The sequence below is a fragment of the Pteropus alecto genome, unplaced genomic scaffold (assembly GCF_000325575.1).
Source record: "Pteropus alecto unplaced genomic scaffold, ASM32557v1 scaffold38, whole genome shotgun sequence".
NCBI lineage: Eukaryota > Metazoa > Chordata > Mammalia > Chiroptera > Pteropodidae > Pteropus > Pteropus alecto.
The window spans coordinates 7,164,337-7,173,537 of NW_006442512.1; positions in this window are offsets into that span (position 1 = coordinate 7,164,337).

Sequence of the window (9,201 nt, forward strand, 5' to 3'; positions counted from 1 at the left end):
ATATATATATATATGTATATATATATATATATATGATAAATGACAGACAACTTTAGTCTCTAAATTTGGCTTATGCTCTGGTCTGAAAATGTCCCCTGGAAAATTCATTTGTTGAAATCCTCATGTCCAACGAGATGGTATTAGGTGGTAGGACCTTTGAGAGTTGAATAGATTATAAGGGTGGAGTCTCATTAATGGGACTAATTTTCTTATAAAAGATACCCTATAGAGATTCAGAGAGAAGGCGCTAAGCACCAGGAAGAGGGCCTTCACCCTGCTAGTGTTTTGAACTTCCCAGCCTCTAGAACTATGAAAAATAATGTTCTGTTGTTTGTAAGTATCTACTCTGTGGTATTTTGGTTTAGCTGTCCAAATGGACTAAGAGTTCGATACATGTTTGGTCAAATTTTTATTTATTAAATTCAAATCTTGTTTCTCTAATATCATTCTCTTAACGCTACTATGATTTGAATTCTGGGTCCTCTAATAACATGCATTATCTAATTATTTACTCTCATATATGGCTAAATTTATTATATGTGGATTTCCTAGAAAATCATTAGGATAATCACATATTTTGAGGTTCTTGGCTGGCCACTCCTGTTATTTTAATGTACCTTCCTCTGTAGCATCTAAATTCTAAGACAGAAAGCATTTTGTTTGAATGCACATACTTATAGCAGTTATTTTTAATCATTTAAATTTGATGAGTTGTTGGAATATATTTTTATTCAACTAATTACGAATATCAAGATAATGAGTGGGTCCACTTAGGAAGTTAAAAATAAAGTAATATGTATGTATGGCAAATAAGATCCTATTTTTCTATCTAAAGGCCTAAAAGCACAAGTCCAGGTATCTCAGTTAGAGTTCTCTAAAATGAATGAATAAGTACATAAACAAACAAGCAAATCAGGGAGAGGTGTTACAGACAATGTAATTATTTAAGAATTTATACCTCATAAAGCTATGAAGAACTCATAGTGTAATGACAATTTAGTTTGTGATATATTTCAACTTATGTGTTTCTGAATGAGTTTATGTAACGGACTGATTTTTCATTAAACCATCTGATTCTGAGGTTTACCTAGATTTAAAATACACAGAAACTATCAAATATATAATATTTTTTATAGAAATACTCAAATTTCCCCAAAGTGATTTGTATTAGATGAAATATTTCCAGATTTTTGTGGGAACACATCTCTAATATAAAAATTTCTAAATTTAACTCAAAATATGTTTATTTTTTATGTTTTTTTCCAAGAATTGAGCAAATAAAACAAAAAGTCAAAATTAATTTCTAACAGACAAAAAAGAGTAGTATAGATGTTTATATAGTACTATAGAATTATATTTTAATAGGGTTTGATTTATGCAATAAAAAACATGCCATAATGCTATGCAAATAGTCAATAATGGGAGATAAACAGATGCTACCACTAGAAAACAAAAGACATCGATTAACATATAGAATACTACATAAATACTGATGACTGTTAAGAACTGTGAAGGATCTGAAATTTTTACCTACTCACAAGCAATTTAGCCTGGCATCACAGTACAAATATTGATAGAAGGCACAAAACTCCTGGATTAGAGACAAAAGAGTTGACTACTCAGAAAAATAGCAGTAACCGAAATATCATCATTTTTTGCATCAGTTCTCAAGCCTCAGTTCTCACATGGCGGTGTAAAGAGAACCTGATGATAACTGCACAAATAATGTTTTTCATTACAAGAGAGGAACCCTGAGCATAGGCCCCCTCAATATTTTGTACTGTACAGTCAGTATGACCATCTCTTTCTTAAGAAGGGGACATTATATTTCCCAACGTTGTTTGCTATACAGACAGCCTTGATAAGGCCGTCTGGAAAAAAGAGCAGTTAGAGCCTTGCTCTGAAGACATACATAAACATGGGAGATCCATGAAGAATTGTATCCCAACGATGACTCTTTAAAATAATTAAAAAATAATCACCATTGGGTATCTTAACAATCAATTTAGATTCTGGAATAATCAATATACTTGCCCTTAACTTTTGGATAATGAAGGATGACCACTGTGAATATACCTACCCATGTCTGGAGTTCTTTTTATCTGACCATTGATTTACGACTTCTGTCATTTCTGTGGAGTGATTTTTTAACTTTTAAAATAGAAACAGAATTTAAACGTTTAGATACCAAGAAAAAAATAAGTCTATAACAGAGGAAAAGAAGATTAATGGATTTAGAGTTAAAAACATAGTAGCATCTCTGAAATGGATCTAATCTTAAAAGAAAACAGAAAGTCTATTAATGTAACTATCCCCATCTCCATCGCATGTGCTATGTACCTATTCAATCAAAACACTTAGTGTTTGATTTAGACTTAGTGTGCAGAATGTGGCTCGTTACTCTTTTAAGAAACATAAGACATTTCCAAAAATGATAAGAAAACTAAATTTTAAAGTATTAGAATTTCTGAAGTAAAAAATTATATTTCTTTTGGAACTTTCATGTCTCACTTTTAAGACTCATCTTGCCCACATTCTGCACTAATAACTATCTCTGCTGATACTCTAGAAATAGCAACATCTTCATTATCATATTTATACAAAAGGAATTCTAATGAAAATTATAATGAGCTTTTGAACTTTAGGTATTATAGCCTCTTTTTTAAAGCATTTTTATTCCCTTGATGATAATTCTGGGACATGACATATTCATTGACTCATTCTTTAATAAATAATCATTGAGCCCCTAGTATGTGCAAGTGACTGTTCTAGGCAAGAAAGCTCTAGGTCTTGTCTTTTTGTCAGAATAGAGAAAATCCTATTGGGACTGTATTTATATTAAGTAGAAAAGAAAAATAATATGGTATTTTGAAATAAAATGAATAAACGAGATAACACAATAAAATAATGGAACATGCCTACATGGTAAACGGAGGGCTTCTCTATAGTTGAGACATGAGCTGAATAATAAGAAATATAAAGGTATCAGTACTATGAAGTCTTCAAGAAAAGCAGTTTAATGCAAAGAATGGGATGGACAAGTGCTAGGGCCCTAAGGTAAGGAAGAGGAACAAACAGGAAGTCTGTATGATTGTAGGATGGTGAATAAAAACGAGTTAAGAATCAGGTAGAATGTGACAGCTGGTAGGCCTGAAGGCTGTATGTAGTAAGAAGTTTCAATTTGATTTTTTTTTAATGTAAAGTCACTGAAGAATTTTTACTGTTAGAAAGAGACATTAATTAGATTTTTAAAAAACATCATTCTGAATGCTATATGAAAAATGGAATGAATGCAAACTAGAAAATGAGGCAAGAAAGTTGGTATACTTAGAAATATTTTAGTTATTCCTGAGAGCACTTAATAATGGGTCAGACAAAGAAAACATGAGTAAGAAAAATAAACGATGTTTCCCAAGTTATGGGCTTTGCAATGTGATTTACTAAGAAGGGGACTCCTGGGAAGAGATACAAGTAGTAATATGTATCGGACAAGCTATATTTGAGATGCCTATTAGATATCAAACTAATGATGTCTAATAAAATATTGGATTAGCAATATGAACATACAAATTGAGTAATCATCACAAATAAATATTATTTAAAACAACAGTGTTGGATACAATCATTCAGAATGGAGGATAAATAGAAAACAAAGTAAGTACTCTACCTTGACCCCTGGGACATACTCATATTTAAAGTTCTATTTAGGTCTATCCTGGAGAGGAGAAGAGAGAGGGGAAAGAAAAGTCAGGGATGTATGATTTTAAGGAATCTAAGAGAGAAACTACCCCCAGGAAGTAAGGGAGATTGATGAAGCTAAAGAAACATTGATAAGTTTGACCATGTGATTTTTTTTTTCTTTATCATCATAGTTAGTTTAGTCTCAGTAGTTGTGGGGACAGAAGGCCAACTAAAATTTGTTGATGAGAAAATGGAACGTAAAAAAAAATCAGACACAAATTGTAGAGGATGCTTTGAAAGTTTTCTATGAAGAGGAATAGGAAATGAACTGTTATTGGACGGTTTGTATCATCAAAGAGAAGTTTGTGTTTTGGATAGTGAAGTTATAATTCATTTAGTAGGAGACACTAGATCAACTAATGTTAATAACCCAGTGGAGCAAGATAATTTGATGATTCAGAAGAAAGTGATGTATGGTGAGTAAGCTAAAATTTTGAGTAAAAACAAATTATATTATCCAGAACCACATAAAAAGAAGGGACTTTGATAATAGTAAGAAAATAAGAGAAAAGAAGATTAAGCACATAAATTTGTATTGGAACATAAATGCATTGGTTGAAAAATAATAGTTCATTTTTTGTGTTAGATTTTATTTACTCTCAATGAAATATGAAGTGAAATTATTATCTGAGAGTAAAGGGTGGCAAGGAAAGGAGGTGGTGAGAACTTGAAAAATAAAGGAAAAGATACCACCAGAAAAATAGTTTCCTTTGCAGTGCTGTATGTTTTTTGCAATTGTTAAATAATAGTGTAATTTATCAGCATGCTTGCGATATATTCTCCCAGCTACCTCCAGACTTTAGTAGCATGTGCAGAGATGGAAGATCCTGCATTCAAGGATGATGAAGGCTGAGTGGGCAAGAAAGCTGTGAATATTTTCAATGCAGCCATTTTAATGATGTCAGTACATACAAATTAAGTGAAAATGAAAATGCAGACAAGAGCGTACTGATAATTGAACAAAATTAATACAGTAGAATAAGTTGGACTAGTAAAATGTGGCAGCAGGAAAGAAGAATGCTTAAAAAAGAGCTTTTAAAACTGGAGGACACCCTGTCTACTCCTAGATTTCAGGGAAGTAGGCAAAGCCTTATCTTCAGTGGAAGGTTAAATATTAGATAAAATTAGGAAACGAACAGAAGTGAAAGACTGAAGATTAATGGATTGTTAATTAATTATTCAGAGCTTCCAAGGGCATAGTGTTTCAAGCTTGGCCCTCACAAAGAAGATGAAAGATGAGATTATAATAGATGATGTCCAAAATGGGGAAAAAATTAGAGTACAGGTGATAATGCATAAACCGATGTGCTTGGTTTCTGAAAATTACAAATATTTTCCAACAATAAACAATGATAAACAGTGGAATTTCAAATAATTGTGTCATTAAGCAAAATGGGCTATTAATTCAAACTTGTTATAGTTTCCTAGAATCATTAGTTTCTTTTTAAACTAGGGATGATATAACACAGCTAAATTGCAATGTGATAGCAGAAGTGTTCCCCCTAGATCCTGGAGCAATGTGGTTAAAACTATAAAATCACAAGTAAAGTAGACATAGCTTCAATTCTTACCTACAAACTTAATTGCTAGGAGAATCACATGACTTTAAAGCAAGAATTGTTTTTATTTGTTAAGAAAAGAATTTTTTAAAATATATAGGGAAGATGGGTAATCACTTTTATTTTGCAGGGGTGATATAAAGTTAAATACTAAGTAAAATAACATATAAGAAAGCACCCACAGAATGCCTAAATGTTATTTTCCTGTCCTGCCTTTCCCTTTCTCTGTGCCTCTTTTATCTCTCTCCCTTGCCCCCTAACACATTAGTTGCACACAGTGTGTAACTCAGTTACCAGCTAAATAATAATTATAATTTTAATAATTGACAGAAGTGGTATTCATATTGTTGATAGGCTGGCTCATAGTAAGTTATCTAAATATGTATCTATTTAATTACTAAAATGTATAATTGTGAACATAATAAATCTTCAGATCCAATAATTGCATCTTTTGTACTGAAGAGTTACGAATATCATTTTCATGACTTAGAAAGATGTTAAACATCTTTAACAATTTGGAGAGACAAATGTTAGTACTTTAGTTTTTTTCACTTTTTTAAAAAAAGAACGTTACGTTATAAAGTGATTAGAAATTCATGATAAACAGAATTATCCACTTGTCAACAGAGTTCACTTGCACATGAAACAGTCACCAAAATAAGAAAGACAATGACATTTAGCCCATATTTTAAATGCCAGGGCTTTGACAATTTCTACTGTATGTCACAATTCTGTATGTCACTGTTTTCCTGCTTTGTAAATTCTCATCCGCTCTCCTGATTAATGTTTACTAAGCTCCCATAAAGAACATGACACTATACCTGGCATTGAATTTAATCATTTCTTCAAGCTGATGAATCAGCACTTTTGGATAAAAGGATGACCTAAAACATGAGTACAATGAAAAAGAAAAAAGCTTTCACCTGAGATAATCCATTTTCCTTTTCAATGCTTTTGTCTTTAAATTGCTGGCGATCAGGCTTTGTCTTTGCTTCATCTCACTTCATAAAATGCTTCCTTCACATTGTCGGTATCATTCTTTATATATACTTTTTTCTGCCTTTACTTAGAAATCATAAGTGAATTATGGATTATTTTTCTACAAAAAAAGATGGTCAATTCTACTCTTTTGTTGTTTCAAAGGAAAAACTGATATTCTTATAATATTTTTAAAAAACATTTTTGGAATTAAGCCTTTTCTAAATCCTCTCCAAAAATTCAAGGGAGAAATTGCTTTAGAAGTTAGGTCTACCACATAACCCAACAATTCCCTTCTGGGTAATCATCTGAAAAAAATACAAAACCCTAATTTAAAAAGATATATACACTGCTATGTTCATTGCAGCATTGTTTATAATAGTCAAGATATGGAAGCAACCTAAGTGTCTACTGATAGAGAAATGGAAAGATGTGGTACATATATACAACAGAATATTACTCAGCTATAAAAAAGAACAAAATCTTACCATTTGTGATAACATGGATGGACCTATAGGGTATCATGCTTAGTGAAATAAGTCAGGCAAAGAAATACAAATATCATATGATTTCACTTATATGCAGAATCTAAAAAAACAAAATACATGAACAAACAAAACAGAAACAAAGTCATAGATTCAGAGAATAAACTGAATATTGCCCACATCCTACAAACCAGAGGGGCCTTCCCCCCATACCCTCCAATACCAAACACTGTGGAGCCCCAGGGGAATCTGAGCAAATGCTACTGAAACTGTGCCTAACACTGACAGGGACAGAGACTGAGGGTAGCAAGCATGATTAAAGATCTATAAGGAAAAAAAAAAAAGGCATTCTTAAGGCTTTATATAAAGCAGGTTTCCAAGAGCCTTAGACGCCACCTACTGGAAACCAGAAGAAAAGCACCTTTTTAGCAGACTAAAAGAGACCTTTATGTAATAAATCTTTCTGGAGAAAAAGCAGAATACACTTCCATTAATGCCCAGGCAGAGAAATAGTCCATTAAATACCATGAACAACCAGGGTAACAAGGAGCTCAGAAAAAAGAGAAAAATCTCTAGAAAATAAGCTTACAGAAATAGAAATATGCGACTTAAATGACAGAGAATTCAGGATGGTACCTCTGAAAAAACTCAGTGAGATCAAAAATGGGTCATATCAACAATTTCAGGAATTGAAAAAAACAACTAGATAAGCAGAATGAGTTTTTAGCAAGGAGATTGAACCCTCAAAGAGAACAGACTAGATCTTCTGGGGATAAAAAACACACTGTAAGACTTGAAAAATGAAATATCAAGCTTGGGAAATAGAGTCAAACAACTGGAGGAAAGGATTAGTGATAATGAAGACAGAAATCTAGAAATAAATCAGAAGGAAGAAGAGAGAAACCAAAGGATGAAAAATAATGAAAGAAAAATGCAAGAACTAGTTGATAACATCAGAACTAGTTGATAACATCAGGAGAGGAAGCATAAGAATAATGGACATTATTGAAGATGAGGAAAAGGAGCAGGGACTAGAAAGCATTTTCAGACAAATAGTTGATGAGAATTTCTTAAAGCTAAGGAATGAGCTGGAGCTTGGAATTTACGGTCAACGGAACAACCAATTATCTCAACCCAAAAAGGCCTTCACCAAGACACATCGTATTAACATTATCAAAACTCAACGACAAAGACAAAATTATCAGGGCAGCCAGGGAAAAGAAGATGGTAACTTACAAAGGAAAACCCATTAGATTATTGTCGGACTACTCAGCACAAACCTTACAAGCCAAAAATGAATGGAATCAAATATTTAAACTATTAAGTGAAAGGAACTACTAGCCTAGAATAATGTATCCAGCTAAGCTCTCCTTTAGATATGAAGAAGAAAATAAGACCTTTTCAGACAAACAAAAATTGAGAGAATTCTCCACTACGAGGCCTGCACTACAGGAAATACTGAAAGGGGTCAGCTCACCTAAAACAAAATGACTGAACAAACAAACAAAAAAAAACATAATTAGGAGTAAGGTGACTATCAGGCAAATAGAAGCAGAGGAGTGCAACCATTACTAAGAACAGAGTATGAAAAGCTTAAACAATTAGAAGAGATTTGCTATAGAAAGATAGTAATGCATATTCAGCATACATAGGGACAAATTGAGGCAACAATGACTGAAAAGGGGAGGATTCAAAGATCCAAATTTCCAAATAAGAATGGAGATAAGGCACACACAAAAGAAAACGAAGAACTGTATATATGTATATATATACATAACAATCCTTTATGCATTCATAATGGTAACCACACACCAAAGATTCAAAATTGAAGTATATAACATAAAACAAGGAGAACCAGAGGGAAAACCCACAGAAGCCAATCAAAATAAAGAAAACAGAAACACAAGGACCAGAAAGCAATAGAAATACCGAGCTACCAGAAAGCAAAAGATAAAATGGTTATAAGAAGACATCGTATTTCAATAATCACCCTAAATGTAAATGGACTAAATCACCAATAAAAAGGCACAGAGTTGCAGATTGCATTAAAAAACAAAACCCAACTTTACACTGCTTCCAGGAGACACATCTCAGTTCCAAAAACAAAGATAGAATCAAAATGAAAGGGCGGAAAATGATATTTCAAGCAAATGGCATTCAGAGAAGAATGGGAGTAGTGGTACTAATATCAGACGAAATAGACTTCAAAATAAAAAAGGTAAAGAAAGCTACTGAGGGACACTTCATAATGATAAAAGGAATTATGCACTTCCAATGATAAAAGGAAGACATAACACTTCCTAATATCTATACTCCCAATCAAGGAGCTCCGAAATATGTAAAGCAATTACTAACAGAACTAAAGGGAGAAATAGACCAAAACACTATCGTAGTAGGAGACCCAAATACCCCACTGTTGGAAATGCACAGATCATCCA